Source organism: Tachypleus tridentatus, chromosome 9 (assembly GCF_004210375.1).
Source record: "Tachypleus tridentatus isolate NWPU-2018 chromosome 9, ASM421037v1, whole genome shotgun sequence".
Taxonomy (NCBI): Eukaryota; Metazoa; Arthropoda; class Merostomata; order Xiphosura; family Limulidae; genus Tachypleus; species Tachypleus tridentatus.
In genome coordinates this window covers 116,140,002-116,155,982 of record NC_134833.1, presented here as the reverse complement: position 1 = coordinate 116,155,982, position 15,981 = coordinate 116,140,002, and positions in this window count along the sequence as shown.

The window sequence follows — 15,981 nt, the reverse complement described above, 5'->3', positions numbered from 1 at the left end:
TACTGATATTGATGGGAGGTGTCACTTCATAGAGTATATGCTCTCTGATCACAACCTTTCTCTTTTCAATACTGGTTCTTATATACTTATTTTCATGCACCTAATCAGTCCTTTACTGCAATTGACCCCTCAATTTGCTCCCCTTTAATATTCTACCACTTTTCATGGAGAGTTGACAATAACCCATGAGGCAGTGATCATTTTCCTATAATTTTTAGAGAGATTGACTGTAGTCAATGCCACCTGGCCTGCATGCCCCAGTGAAAGCTGAATCAAGCAAATTGGCCCTCTTTCACTGCTCTCACAGAACTTGATCCTGCCATTGTTTGTAAGCCATCATTAGACGACTGTGTGGCAGCAGTAACTGACTATTATACAGGCAGCTGCTCAATGTATTCCCCAAACCTTGACACATTTTCCACAATATCCTTGTCCATGGTGGTATCCTGCATGCCACATGGCATGGAAGGCTCAAAAACTGGTCTGGGATACTTTTTGTAGGTATCCCACACTCTCGCACTGCATCGATTTCCATCAGGCCTATGCACATACTCGGTTAGTAAGATGTCAAAGCCAGAAGGATGTTGGATTAAGTTCACAACCAGCATTTCTTCTTCCACTCGTTCTAAAGTCATATGGGACAAGATTCAAAAGGTCACTAGGCAATATAATTCTGTCCCCCTCACGATCTTGATCTCTGATTGCCAGGTATCTAGCACTTCTGCTTCATCCTACACCTTCTTAGGCACCAAGACTCAGGGAGAGCAATTGCCTCTTTCCTTTCGAGCTGATTGTCTCTGTGGTTATAAATGCCCCTTTACACTGGTGGAATTCAAACTGGCCCTTCATTGGTGTGGTAATATATCAGTCAAACCTGATGATATACACCATGAAATTCTGTGCCATCTATCTCCTGCTTGTCTTGCTATTCTTCTAATTGTTTTAACTGTATCTGGTAGGAGAATGTTTTTCCTGATGTCTGGCACCAGACTATTGTCCTCCCTTTCTCTAAGCCTGGGAAGGATCCCAAGATTCCTTCAATCTACCATCCAATTGAATTGACTAACTGTCTCATGGACAACCTGATTTGACTTGAAACATCAATCAGAGAAGCCTTTCTCAAACGACAGCATCTTATATCAGTATTCTTTGACATTGAGAAGGCTTATGATGCGACATGAAGGTTTCGCAAAATGCCATACCTGAGTGTCACACTTTTCAGTATAAAGATAAATGCCATCACTGAGCAACTCCCTCTTACTGTTGCAAACAGGCTCTGTGTCAACAACTTTCACACCTCATGTCAGTCGTCAAACATGAGGTATACTGACCGGCAGCTACAGACTGCCCTCAATCATTTACTGAAGTGGACCACAGCAAACAGTTTCAACTTCTCTCTCTCTAAAACTCTTTGCATGAACTTTTGCTACCAATGGGGTATTCACCCTGATCCTGAACTCCTTATCAGTCAAGTTGTGCTGTCTGTGGTCCCTAAGACAAAGTTCTTGGGGCTTATCTTTGACTGTAAGCTGACCTTTATACCACACATCAAGCAGCTATGGGTCAAATGTACAAGAGCACTGAACATCCTCCATGTCCTTTCTTCCACCATGTGGGGGAGCAGATCAATGTTCTTTGCTAAAGATATATCATGCTCTTATTTGATCAAAACTCGACTATGGAACACTGGTCTGTAGCTTTGCTAGGACCTCAGCCTTGAAGATGCTGGATTCCATTCATCATCAGAGGCTTTGGCTCTGCATTGGGGCTTTCCACACTTCCCAAGTTCAGAGCTTATACGTGGAGTCTCACGAACCTTGTCTGCACTTCTACCATTTGCAACTGTCTTTACTGAATGCTTAGAAACTTCATTTGTTGCCATAGCATCCTACCTGGGGTTGTTTTCCTTCCTCAGTAGGGCTTGTTTTTACAGAACAGATGATCTGCAATTGCTTCTTTTGGCTTTTGTATCCAGACACAGTTGGATGAATTAGGCCTGTCCTTGGATAACATTGCTGTATCCACAGGTCAGCCCATCCTACCATGGCTTATTATAGTCCCCACATGTGACCTATCTTCAAGTTATCTAAAAAAAGCAGACACTCCCAATTGGAAATACTGTCTGTTATTTGCTGAAAATCTTTTGAACCATCCTTACATTCCTATTTGTACAGATGGTTCAAAATCAGGTGCCAGTGTGGGCTTTTCCATGGTTTGTTGTGGTTCGGTGGTTGTGCTGACAATATCCCCTACAGCTTCTGTGTTCACTGCTGAACTGTAAGCCATTTCTCTTGCCCTGGATCACATAGAAGCTAAGCAGTACTGATATTGCACTATTTATACTGACTCGCTTAGTTCTCTACTGGCCCTGGAATCACTTCATGCTAGTTCACACCCTGTTCTCACTGATATTCAAAACCGACTGGCCCATTTCTCTTTAACATCTACTTCTGTCCAGTTTTTCTGAATTCTGGGCCTCGTTTGTATTCGTGGGAATGGGCTCGTCAACACTGCAGCAAAACCTGTCTGCTCTGGCAATATCCCTGTGTGCCTGTTCCATTCTCAGGGCTCGGCTTTGTGCCAGTTGGCAGTCAACTTGGAGTAAGCAACATGAAAACAAACTTTTCCAAATAAAACCCTCTACTTGACTTTGGCCACTTGTTTCCTTAAGGATTGGAAAGAAGTATTTCTAACTAGACTATGCATTGGTCACAGTTTTTTAACTCATCGTTTTCTTTTATCTGGGACTGATGCACTAATGTGTTGTCCATGTGACACTCAGATCACAATAAGCCACATTTTACTGTCTTGCCATCATTACAACTCTCAACAACAGCACCATTTTAAACATGTTTTGTCCAAAGGTTTATCCATAACATTAGACAGTATCATTGGTGATGGTGACACTTTCCACCTTAGAAATGTTTTGACATTAATATATTTAATGCTTTCATTAGACTTTTATAAAGTGATTCCCCTTAATAATCAAAGCATCTAGTTCAATTTGAAATTTTTACGTCAGTAACTCAAAACTTTAAGTCAGGCAGTTGATAATTACAATTCCAACAGAAATATATTTAACTGCTAAATTGTAAGATTTAATAATTTTATCCAAAATTAAACATTGTTTTACCTTATTTTCCTTTTGTCAATTTTAATAATTTTACCTTAACTTTTTACCAGATGTTTGGTGTAGATAACCTAGTTGCTTTGTGTCTTAAAACACCAAACCAACCAACTATAATTAATTTGGAATGTTTATTAAATTATGTAATTTATTAATAATGAATGAAATACTTCCAACTTATCTCCATATGTTGTCTTGTGTTTGGTATGCAAAGATGTTTTGGTGGATAAATAAAATTGGATATAAGAAATTGCTGCAGACCACAAAAATATAATTACCATATACATTGTGTAGTTACATAAACCATGTACTTTTGGTAACACTTAAAGCAAACAAATCATCTTAGTTTGTACCAATTCACAAGCTGCTCATCAGGGTCCACTAAATGTAGAATCCCTTAATTTTGTGCTGCTGCAACATCACAGGAAACAGCTGTTTCTGGTGCCAGTCACTAAGATAATTTGCAGAACTTCCAGAGTCATGGAGAACAAGAAAATATCAAAGGAAAAAACTGGCAAATATTAATTATTTATATTTTTTATACAAACATCCAAACTGTATAAGGTGTATTATTTTTGGAAAAAAAGAACTTGCAAATTTGTCTGCAAAGGATTTTAGGATTGTGATTTTTTTTTCATTTTCTTTTTATAAGCACTTGTTGGTACAATCATTTATAGGGTGAAGTATTGAGCCAAGGTCTGTGGTGTGTTTCCACTTCTCTCCTGATAAATAATTTATAACATTCCAATCTTTAGTTATTTTAATCTGTGTAAAATGCCTTTTCTGTAAACTGAAACAGATTTATGTATCACAATGATACACATTAAATATTTTGAGGAAACTATTACCAAAAAGAAAAAGAACTGAACCAACAAACCCAGTAATTAAAAAAAAAGTTCAATCACCTGATATGGAGAATATTTGAAAAATGTATAACTATTTTAAGGTTTTGTAGCTTTGGTGGATATTACCCAAACTGATCATTTATACCTTGAAATTTAATTTTTTTGGGGGTGCTTTTGTAATATTTGGTAAAAAATTTGAATACAATGATATAAAAGTATTTTATTTTTGTGATTACATGTTTCATATAAGCTTCACAAATAAATAATATCTAAGTAGAAATTCCACTTATTGGGTGATTATTTCTTGAATACAAATCTCTCATATTTCTGGTACTTCATTGAAAAGAAACTGAAAATTTTTGGCACTGATATAACTTGCTAACTGAATAATCAATCAAATATCTTGTCTAGTCTTGCCTTATTTGTGTTTTATAAAAAGCTCTAGTCTTTAAAACATGTCCATCATAAGATACTAAAAACTCCTTCTAGCCAAAAATAATTAAAATGTTTAATAAATAATAGCCTACAATATTGCTCTTCCCTGGATTGGGTATCTTAAAAAATCCTGGTACTCAAGAAAACATTAGTACCTGAAACTTAAATTTAACTGTAAAGTAATATTGGCAATTAACATCAATATCCATAAGTATAGACAATACAACAATTAAATTTATTTAAATGCTCAACAGTTTGATTAACAGAACAAAATATTCTTTTCTTACTTATTTACTGTTTCTGGACTGACAAGTCTTTTTGATGGTTTTGTATGGGTTATAGTATGAAAGTGTAAAGGCCACTGGACCTTTATCAACACTTGGGTCTTGTCTCTGAAAGAGTTCTATCAGGTGGCTCCATATCTGATGATACACTTGAAAGTTGTCATGACAGATACCTTAGATACTTTTTTGTTGAAGTCTACTTTGAAATTATCAGTTGATTGTTTTCTTATCAGTGTACTTTCATAGACAAGCATAATGAATGACCAATGGTTTGGGCCATATCACTAGTTCTTTTGACAGAACAAGGTCCTTCACATCTGCTTGAAATTTCAGATATTCTTCTTTTATGACATGGATTATATAGTTACACCATGTCACCATAAGGAAGTTTAGTTTTAACACCATTCACATCACAGTGACCTTTCATCATAAAATTAATTGATCCAAGTTTATTTTAGTAAAGTCATGTACTTGATCATGATGATTCTATGTCTCATTGCATTTTGTGTATTAGGGTGGATCAAACATATAGGGTGAAATTATTTTAATGTGCAATCAAAATGACTTGGATGGAAAAATTGACTAGTAATTAGAAATGTGTTGTTGTGAAATTACATTCTCCAGTAGTATGACTTGAGGATCCATAGTGACTTTAAAATTATACATACATAGATAATGAGTATGTTACTTACTACGTAAGTAAAAATGCAGACATGATTAAGACATTTAGGCTCTCAAAATAACCCAGAAATCACCAAAGAGAAGTGACTCCCAGTGAGTTATACTTGGCTCTGCCCAACTACCCAATCATTCCTGGTTTATACTGTAATCAGATTTTGAGCCAATTTTCTTAATTCCTTCTTGAATATATTTTGCCGTTTCTGTCCACAAACAGCTGCTGATGCCTTAATCATAAGTTTGATACATCTTTCAATAGTTTATGTATGGCAGAGAAGTTTTAAATGTTGAACCACTTGTGTTTCTGAGTCATCAACAAAATTTGTGAGGGATATTTCAACAATGTTTATAGCCATTATAGGCCTGCATCTGTGTTCTGAGTCCCAAATGATGAGATTATATAACCAACTGCACAAAATTCTGTTCAGGGATCTGATATTTCTGCAGATCCTTAGAGGGATTCAGTCTTGCTGCCAAGACTTTCTTTAGCTCAAGTTCCCAAATATGCTGTCTGTCATTTATCAGCATGCTCAAAATGATAATTTTGTAGGCTAATTGGAATAAAAAGATCTAAGAACCTAAAGTAGGTGCACAATACCTTTTAGGAGAATTTGTAACTAAGATTATGAAAAGTTCAGGTAGTTCCAAAAGCCAGTGTTAAAATTAGAATTTGGGATCGTATTTGAACAAATATCCTTGAATGCATTCTAAAAACATACAGTACACATTTTTCTGTTATCTAATAAAAGGTATAGCAAATTAATTATTTGTACAAGAGGTACAAATAATTAATTTACTATACCTTTTTTGTTCACCTCCTGTATGTTTCAAATGTTATTATGTTTCCTAATATGTTTGCAACTGAAACATAGAGTTGAAAAATTCCATTAGCAGTTTCAAATCACTGAGAATGAATAACAGACCATATTTTACTTGCTACAAGGACATTTAAACACTCAATGCCATGATGCAGTTGCATGTGCTATTTCTTACAAATATTTTTGATCAGTGCTAAAAATTATAAAAATCAACTTTTGGACATCAGGATCATAACAAGTCAAAAATAAACAACTTAAGGGATATGTAATGCTATCAGTGTCTTCCATATTGGCTCTGAAAATGTATTTGGGGTAAACAGATGCTTCACCTAATGTCTAAACTAAAGTACCAAGAAATTTGTTCATATCTAAAAGACATCAATCATCAAAGTTGTTTAAGATGAATCTTTAGGTGCCAGATGATTACATGCATTTATATTTGTTGCATCACATTCTACTGCCAATAAATTGTCAAGCTGAACAGCATTGAATGTTAAAAATTCAATTATACTTATTTGCATTTGAAGCAGAAAGTGCAATGTGCTAGAACCAGGTTCTTTAACAAGAATGACATGTTCCTCCATGGTCTCTAGTTCTGTTTCATCTTCCACCAAAGAATAAAGGAAGATATGTAACACACTACCCTTTAGCAATCTGTTCTCAAAATTTTAAAATTGTCTTTGTATCAAGCAAAACTTTCAGCTATAAAAGTAGTAATTAGAATGATTTGAGAATCAAATGATGGTTATGTGTTCTTTCTTAGTTGTATGATACTTCTTTATTACAGTATTCATTACCTTGCTATAGTTGGTAATCATAGAATGTTCTTTCTTATGTACCTGTGATAATGCTGCCATTGCAAAATCATGGGCACCTTTATCCATTATAAGTGGATCTTCAAGATGTATGTATGTTAATACAGGAGTAGTGGCCATTTCTCTTTTACAGTTTGTTGAATGCTTGTTCATAATCAGCAGTCCAAGAAAACTTGAAACTTGTTAGGTCTTTTCTAATAGTATATATAAATGATAAATTATATCAGACAATGAGTTTACAAAAAGCCATCAAATCCTCTCACCCCACACTGGTTTTGTGATGTTGGGAAATCCACCACTGATTATGTTCCATAAAACTCACCTATTGATTGAGAATTTCACGGTACTTTGAATTTTGTTTAAGGTTCTCTTTCCTTAATCAATCCAGTACTTTACTATGCCCACCAAATGTATTCCATACATTATTCAAATATCATTCAAGTGGATGGGTATAATTTTACAGGGCAGTTTAGGGAAACACATTCCATTACTCATTCAAACATAGTAGATGCATTGTATAACTGAATGGTAATGCAAACTGCCATAACTCATTTATATTGAAAAGCCTGTCTTTTCTCAACTTGCACTTGTTGAGTGCAACACTCAGCTGCATCCACTCCTTAGTTCCTATGTTAAAAATCATTGTAACTCACACAGTATCAAAAGTATATAAAGTTAGTCCTTAATATCATTCATCATGACTTCATTCACCTTCTGGTAGTTTACACAGAATCAAGTCTTATTATTTCTTCACAAGTGCAATAAATAATACCCTAAAACTAGTATCCATATTCTATTACATATTTGGCAGCATAATAATCTGATGGTTATTCCCACTATTCGTTGTTAAAAGAGTAGCCCAAGAGTTGATGGTGGGTGGTGTGACAGAAGACTTAGAAAATTATAAAATACTATGAAAGTTGATCAGTCTCTAAAGCCATCCAAGAAGTGTGTTGTTAATAGAAGATAGCCCTTGTGTAGCTTTGCACGAAATTCAAAACAAACCAAACTATTACACATTGTTCTTTCATAATTTCTACTTCTTTCAAAGTCTATGTCTGTTTTACATCGAGGTGTAATATAGCCATATGAGGGCTGCATCTTGAATATTAATCTTGAGATATTTCTCTTGCCTAGTAAATGTATCATAATATTTCATGACTAGGTCAGGTAACCTGCAAATGAGGTGGTAAGAATCCCTTATGTGAAGATTTGATATCAGACTCTCCACACAGTATTTCTTGAGTAATTACTACTGGTGTGGAAGTGGTGCTTGTACAGTTTCATATCTTCTAATATTCTGTCCAAACCTGACCCACATTTTTTCGTTTTCTTGTATTCATGGGCCTAATGATGATATCCTTATTCTTCAGGTCCATGCGACTTCTTCCATCCGATAATTCTTCAGGTCAAGCTGGAATTTTTAATTCTACTATGTTTCAGTTACTAGATTTATTCTTTGTAAGTTTATGTATATTTCACCATTCTTGCCACTGGTGGTTATACTACTGATTTTGTAATTGTCATGCAATTTAAGGTGATTTGCTGATCACAGATTGGGAAAATACATGCAGCTAGTCTAACATATAATTAATTACCAATATATACCTATCTCAATTATCACAAGAACCTTCCAGCAGTGAAAGTGACTTTCAGTTTTTTTCTTGCAGGAGCTTTGTGGCCATTTGTTAATCGCCTAAGTTCATCTTCTTGCCTCATCCCCTAAGGCAATTTCCAGAACACTTTTCATTATTTAATATAACATTTTGAGACAACATGGGACCTATTGGTTCATCTTGACTTTTCCATCCTCTAAAGTAAATTAAAACTATTAATAAACAAATTTTTAAATGATCTTAAAGCCAGCTCTTATCATTCATTTACTTGTCAAGCTTTCTCTTAAACTTACTGCCTCCACAATATCTGAAGGTAACCCATTCCAAAGGCCAAACACCCTGTTAGAAAAATAAAACTCTTAACCAAAGATGACTCCTACCCTATCAATATTTATATTTGTGCCCCATATTCCTACTGTTCTCATTGTTTAGTATAAAACAATGATGAATCAGAACTACTAGTTCCTTTTTCAATCTTAAATACCTCAATCAGATTCCCCTTAACTCTTATTTTTTTCAATTCCTCCATCTCAGGCGCCATTCCAGTAACTATTTTCTAGACATTTTTCAACAATTCATTACCTATCATAAAGGAGCCCAAGACTGAACACAATATTCCAAGTGTGACCTAAACAGTAACCTATACAATTCAATTATAACCTCTTTAAACTTTTATTCAATATTCCTGTTGGTACCTTATATCCTGTTTGCGCTACTTCTAGTAACAACACACTTCTTGGATGGTTTTAGAGACTGATCAACTTTCATAGTATTCTATAATTTTCTAAGTCCTCTGTCACACCAGTCAATTTAAGTTTATGATGCTTTTCTTTAATTTTATCTATTAAACTCTTTATGAGCTAACTTGGCTTTTACTTGCAGCTATCATTTTCTTCCTATACAGAATATATTTACCTTGAATATTAAAAAAAACATCTTTCAAATTTTTCTACATCTGCTCAGTGTCTCCAAGTAACTCATCTGCCCAATTCACAATTTAGTCTTGTCATATCCCTTCAAAATTTGCTTTTTCGAAATGGTAACAAAAATATCTTTATTTCTTGTCTCCCTATGTAGTGGGTGTTCCTAATCTTCACCCTCTTGATCATTTCTATGTTTGAAGTTGACAATAAATATAAAACAGCAATGTTTCAAGTAGGTTCCTTGACCAACTGGTGAAGAAAGCCATCTGAAACAGTTTACAAAAACCCTTTTTCGTCATGACTTCACACTAGCATTTCCCATTCTATATGCCTAAAATTAAAATCACCCATAATTATGACTTTATTAACAGCTGAAATCTTCTTTCAATTTAAAGTTTCTCAAAAAATTCATCAGAATTATTTATTATTCTGTAAGTGTTTCTTTTATATCCACTAATAGAAACTTAAATGGATTCAATCTCCTTGCTATTATGTTCGATATTCTCAACTTCAACAGAATGTAACTTACATTTTACATACAAAACCATTCCCCCTCTCAGTACTCTATCCCTATTAACTAGCCTGTAACCATGTATTTCCATGAAAATTCTGTTATCAAATTCATTTATGCTTAACCATGTTTCAGTTATTCCATTTATATTAAAATTCTTCATTCCTACCAGTGCTCTGGAGTAATCTACAGGGTGGCCCGTATGTCCCTACCCATCCATATATCTTATGTATCCAGTGTATCTGTGTGGTGTCACCAGTATTCTTGCGCTCATGTACCCACGTACTTGTCACAATACGCTCTTCAAGTGTAAATGGACTTACATCGGCTATATTTTTCTGAAGAGAAAGAAACAAATTTATAATGCATGCGTAATTGAATATAACATAATAACATATGGATGGGTAGGGACTTACGGGCCACCCTGTATTTTATTTCTTATACTTCTAACATTGCAATAGTAACAACTAAACTACCTTTATGACTACTATATTCATTTCCTATGCTAAACGTTTCATTTCTTCTCTCTCTCTCTCTTTTTTTGTTTGTTTTGTTCGCATTTAGTTTAACCTGGCCCTCACCACTGTCTAGTCCTGGTTTAAAACTTCCTTCATTGGGTCACATAAAGGTGACTATAGAATCACTGTCAGTAACCGGTTGCAAAGCTGTAAGTGGATTGTTTCTTTAGAAACGAGCTCCGCGTCTAGGTTGAAGCAAATGGAGTATTCTCAGCATAAAGTCACCACTTACATTAAACTAATATTTCCTTTTCGATGTTTGATTAGCTCTTTGTTCTTCAGTATATGTGGTTGAGGCCAATGAGCTATTCTATAGGTATCGACTTCTTGGTTTATTATCATCTGTTGAATTTCCACAGTCTTAACTGTCATGTGCATGTTTTTCACATTTATAAGAATTACGGTCATCTGACATACTTTTTAAGTAATTTTGTTTGCGATTTCCGGCAATAAATACTTTTAAGGTAATGTTGAAGCACCTGTTACCTTGTGGCTTACTTTGATTTTTCATTCAAAGTAAATTTATTTGCCTAATTAATCCTTTTTTGATTTTTGCTAGACTATTTTCTGAAAGAGTTGATGTTTTTTTCTATCTGATCTGGCAATACCATCATTTCTGGATGGTGATTTTAGTTGTTTATTTGTGTCTTTAATTGATTTGAGTTATATAACCAACTGGGTAGCTTTCTTCAAAGATGTACATCTACTTTGGTTCAGCCCGATTAACATATCCTCATCCACTATAGCACCCATAAATTGGTCATGTGCAAGCAAATCCACCATTTTAAGAGAATATCCAGGTAAGATCATAAGGAAAATCTTTTTGCATCTTGGGTAAGTACAGCTAATGTCCCATCCTCCCTACTTACTCTGTGACTAAACTTTGCTTCCAATACTTCCTTTTGGCATGAACTCAAAAGATTTTATAAGGCATCTCTTGATGCTTGTTGGTTATCATTTCCTATTACTAGGTTACTTGATGTTGTTTAAAGGTGCAATAAGATAAATATACCTTGTTGTTTAATAACGCATTTATTCAAATTGGAAATTACAGTACTGTGCAAAAGTATTAGGACAAAGTAAAAAATTAATCTTCCTGCAGCTTTCAGAGAACAATGGAAAGTAAATCAAAAGTGAAATATCAGACAGTCTTTTAGACATTGTTTACAACATATGTAATTAAATTGTCCTTTTGAGGCTTTACTCCAGATGTCTCTAATACACTCACATAAAGTCTATTTACAAATACTATTTATTTACCAAATTAATGATCTATCAAATCCCAAGTCTGCTCAGTTGGGTTGAGATCAGGGCTCTGTGGTGGCCAATACATCATTTGAATGACTCTAGCAGCTTTTTTCTTAGCTAAGTAATTTCTGAATAGGTTGGATAAGTATTTGGGGTCATTGTCTTTTTAGTACTAGAATCCTTTACCAATAATAAGCAAACCTCTGGGTAAAGAATTACGGATCAGTATCTGATGGTACTTTTACTGGTCAATTATGCATCTATATTACAAATATATCATGTACCCTCAAAAGAAACACATCCCCAAACCACCACTGCCTCCCCCTTACTTCGTGGTAGATGCTATGCATTGAAATAAGTAGCTTTCACCTTTCTTCTGCTGGACGTACGCTTTGAAACTTTAAACCAGGTATTTCAAACTTGGACATATTCGTCTGTAACACTTTTTTAATCAACAACAATCCATCTTTTTTGTACTTTTTAGAAAATTTCAGTCTCTTTGCAACATGTGTAGATCAATAAAAGGTTTTTAACTGCTACACAACTAATTATTCCATTCTTATTGAGTCTTCTTGATACTATATATCTGGACACTTTTCTGTCATTTGGTACATGGTCGTTTCTCTCATGCTTGAAATCAGTGGCGGTCTTCATTCTGTCCTGAAGGATGCATAAATGAAGATACTTAACATCACTATCATTGAGTTTAGGTGTTCTGCCTCTTCCTTCTCTGTTTTCAATTTTACGTGTTTCAGTATCACGATCTAGGGGTTACGGAACACTATTTGGGGAGCATTTCAAGCCTGCAGCATTTTATCACAGAGTCCAACCAGCATCACGTAAAACTTTTACGCAAACTCTCTGTTCTACTGATAATTCTCTACTCCTTTTTTTCCGGGGAATCGTGACAAGGCAACAAAACTTACTATATAGTGTTAAACACTGTTTTATCAAGGTGTTTTTGGAGAGAGCTATTAAATTGATTTCTGCTGACATATGCTAGCTTTTTTCTATATAATTAAAACACTGCATGGAGTATACCATGACAGTTATTTCAGACCCTAAAATTGATCATTACGTTCATTCAAGCACAACCTTTATGACATGCCCTTGATACAATTATATGAAAATTCTAAAAAATAGTAAGTATTCTCACCCTAGCTCATTCAGTTGTCAACAGGAATCTGTGAAGCATTGTCATAGTGTTGATATTTACAGTCTTTAATGGCATGGAATAATTACTCCCATAAAATTGAAAGAATAACAATATATTTCCTTATAATAACACTTTTGCACAGTACTGTATTTCAAATTGTGTCTGATATGCTTCCCACGGTACCTTTTAATAATAATTGGTTTGTTTTGATTTTCGCGCAAAATTACACGAGGGCTTCCTGCGCTAGCCGTAAGTGTTAGACTACAGGGAAGGCAGTTAGTCATCAACACCCACCACCAACCCTTAGGCTATTCTTTTTCCAATGAATAGTGGAATTGACCGCACCTTAATAACGTCCCCACGGCTGAAAGGACGAGCATGTTTGATGTGACGGGGATTCGAACCCGCGACGCTCGGATTAAGAGTCAAGTACCTTAACCATCTGGCTATGCCGGACCATTTTAACAATAATAATTTGTCTTCTCGATTGAGTAATATTGTTGATCCGACTTATCTGGGCCAGCATAAGCAGGTGGTTAAGACATTTAACTTGCAACTTGATGGTCGCGGGTTCGAATCCCCGTCCCACCAAATATGCTCGCTCTTTCAGCTGTAGGGACATTATAATATTACGATAAATTCCGCTATTAATTGGTTGAAAAATGGCCTGAGAGTTGGCGGTGGATTAGTCTTTCACTGCTAAATTAGGGACAGCTATAGCAGATAGCCCTCGTGTGTAGCTTTGCGCGAAATTCAAACAAACATATCAAAAAGGTCCTTTAGCAATAGAAGTTCATCATTTAGAGGGAAATGTTTCATCATGTCATTTGTAGCTGCAATATAGTATTTCTTGACACTGGTGTAGAAGCTGATCAGGTCCAGGTCCTTTTCATATTTAACAATGTATTCTTTGGCAGCATTTCCAATATAAACTGCCTCATCAGATTTGTGTAAGGATTAATTGTTGTAGTGAAGTTCAGTGATGTTGCCTTCAAGATATTCTGGCTTGATGTATCTAAAAAGTATATTTTTAACTTGTGTAATCAGAGTTCTATGCATAATGTGTATGCAAGATTCTTCTTTTTGCAATATCAAATTGGCTTGCTCAAATAGAGGAATTGCACACTGAAGAAAAAGATAAAATAACAAGTTCATTTTGTTGTCCAAGAAAACTGTTAACTTATCTAACCTGCTCTGCATAACTTTTCTTGGTTACTTCCTTGCTAGCTTTCGTTTTCTTCTCGTTTTTCATTGATTGTCTCTTCTTTAGTTCAAGGTCAGACTGCCTAAACATATATTGAGTTATATCAAATGTTTCTTTGTCTGCTTTTGACGACTGTTGTCTTGTGTCCCAGTGTAGCTGAGAGGATATCCTGACCGTTAAAGTCTTGCTGCCTGACTGAGCTGCACATTTAGGTCATTTTGAATCTAGTTTTTCCTTTCCACAGTTTAGCAATAGGCGTCAAAACATATGTATATCAAATGGATTTTCTTATTCTATATGGCATAACTGTATTTCAGGTTAGAATTATTGAGTTTAGAGATAGATATGTGGCTTATTGATCCTTACACTTAGAAATTTATCCTTATTTATTTCTTGTTTTATTATTTCATTGATATTGTTTTGTACCTCGGTAGTCTTATTGACACGGTTCTTATTCAGTCTTGTAGTAGACACATAACTAATGCTCTTTAAACTTCTTCAGTTTCGGTATTATACCCCATCTGTACATTTTTTACAGCTTGTTAAGTTCATTATAAATATTTTATTTTCTATCAAATTGATCTAGGTTAGCAGTTCTTCTGTAAATTTTGTCTTGTATTTGTAATTACTATTTTAAATTTAAATATTTTCTCAAATTTTCTCCTTCTTTCTTTTTTCAATTCCATGTACTTTTCTCCAAGTTAGCTATATTTTTCGTAAAATGTTCTGTTGAATTTTCATATTGGTATCCTTGTAATTTTCTTTCTCTTTTTATCATAGTTTTTCAGTTCCACTTTTTCCAACAGCAGATATCCCGATGTGGCTTTGCTATAAGAAAACACACCCACACCAACAGGCTTTTAATCTCGCTTAGAGTATGAATTATTATCAAGAAATTGGTATTGATTTTATTAAAATAAATTAAACCCATTTCTACCTGTTTTATAATCTTTTGTTTTATTGACCACATTATTCTGCATTATTTAGTGAAAAGAAGAAAGCAAAGTCTAATTCACTTAATAAAAAACAAAGCATTTTATTTCTTCAACTACAAGCTTCGCATATCAAACGATAAGTATATGATCATGGATAAATAATCTCAATAAAAAACATACTTAACGTTTTTTCCACACTTACGGTATTTTTAATTCTTATGCTTCACTGAAAATATAAACATAAAATTTACAATTAACTAACGGGTTGACTCGGTAATCAATAAACGATATTATTTAGTCTCGTCTAACTTTCATTTTTATCTTTCAAATCGCTTCTTACACTTTTAACAAAGTTCTAGTTGATGAGAAGCATTCGTCACGTAACTGTAAAAGAAACAGAATTTTAAAAAATCGAATTAAGAAAAGCATATTCTACAATAACATGGCTGCGGATAATATTTGTACAAAGCATGACATGTATAAAGTTACAGGATACAGTAGCAACAATATCACACTTGCTCACCCAGTAGTCTTAATAATACAATGTGGACTGAAAGATTGTATATAACTTTACTAAGTGGAAATACAGAATTTTTTGCATTACTATCAAAGTTTTCTTGTAATATATTAAATCGTTTAGTGATTTCTTTTGAATCCTTATGCAAAAATAAAGCCAAATCTAATACACCTAATGATAAAAAATTAGTTTATTTTTTTCCGTAATGCTTGCTATCGATTACATTCACTTGTACACAGCTATAGATTTAAACTAGCAAAGTATGTTTTCACTTTAAATACAATTTCTTCGCTGAACGACAGATTAACTTGTTGGTCTATAACATTCTCTGCAAAAATGGATACTTCAATG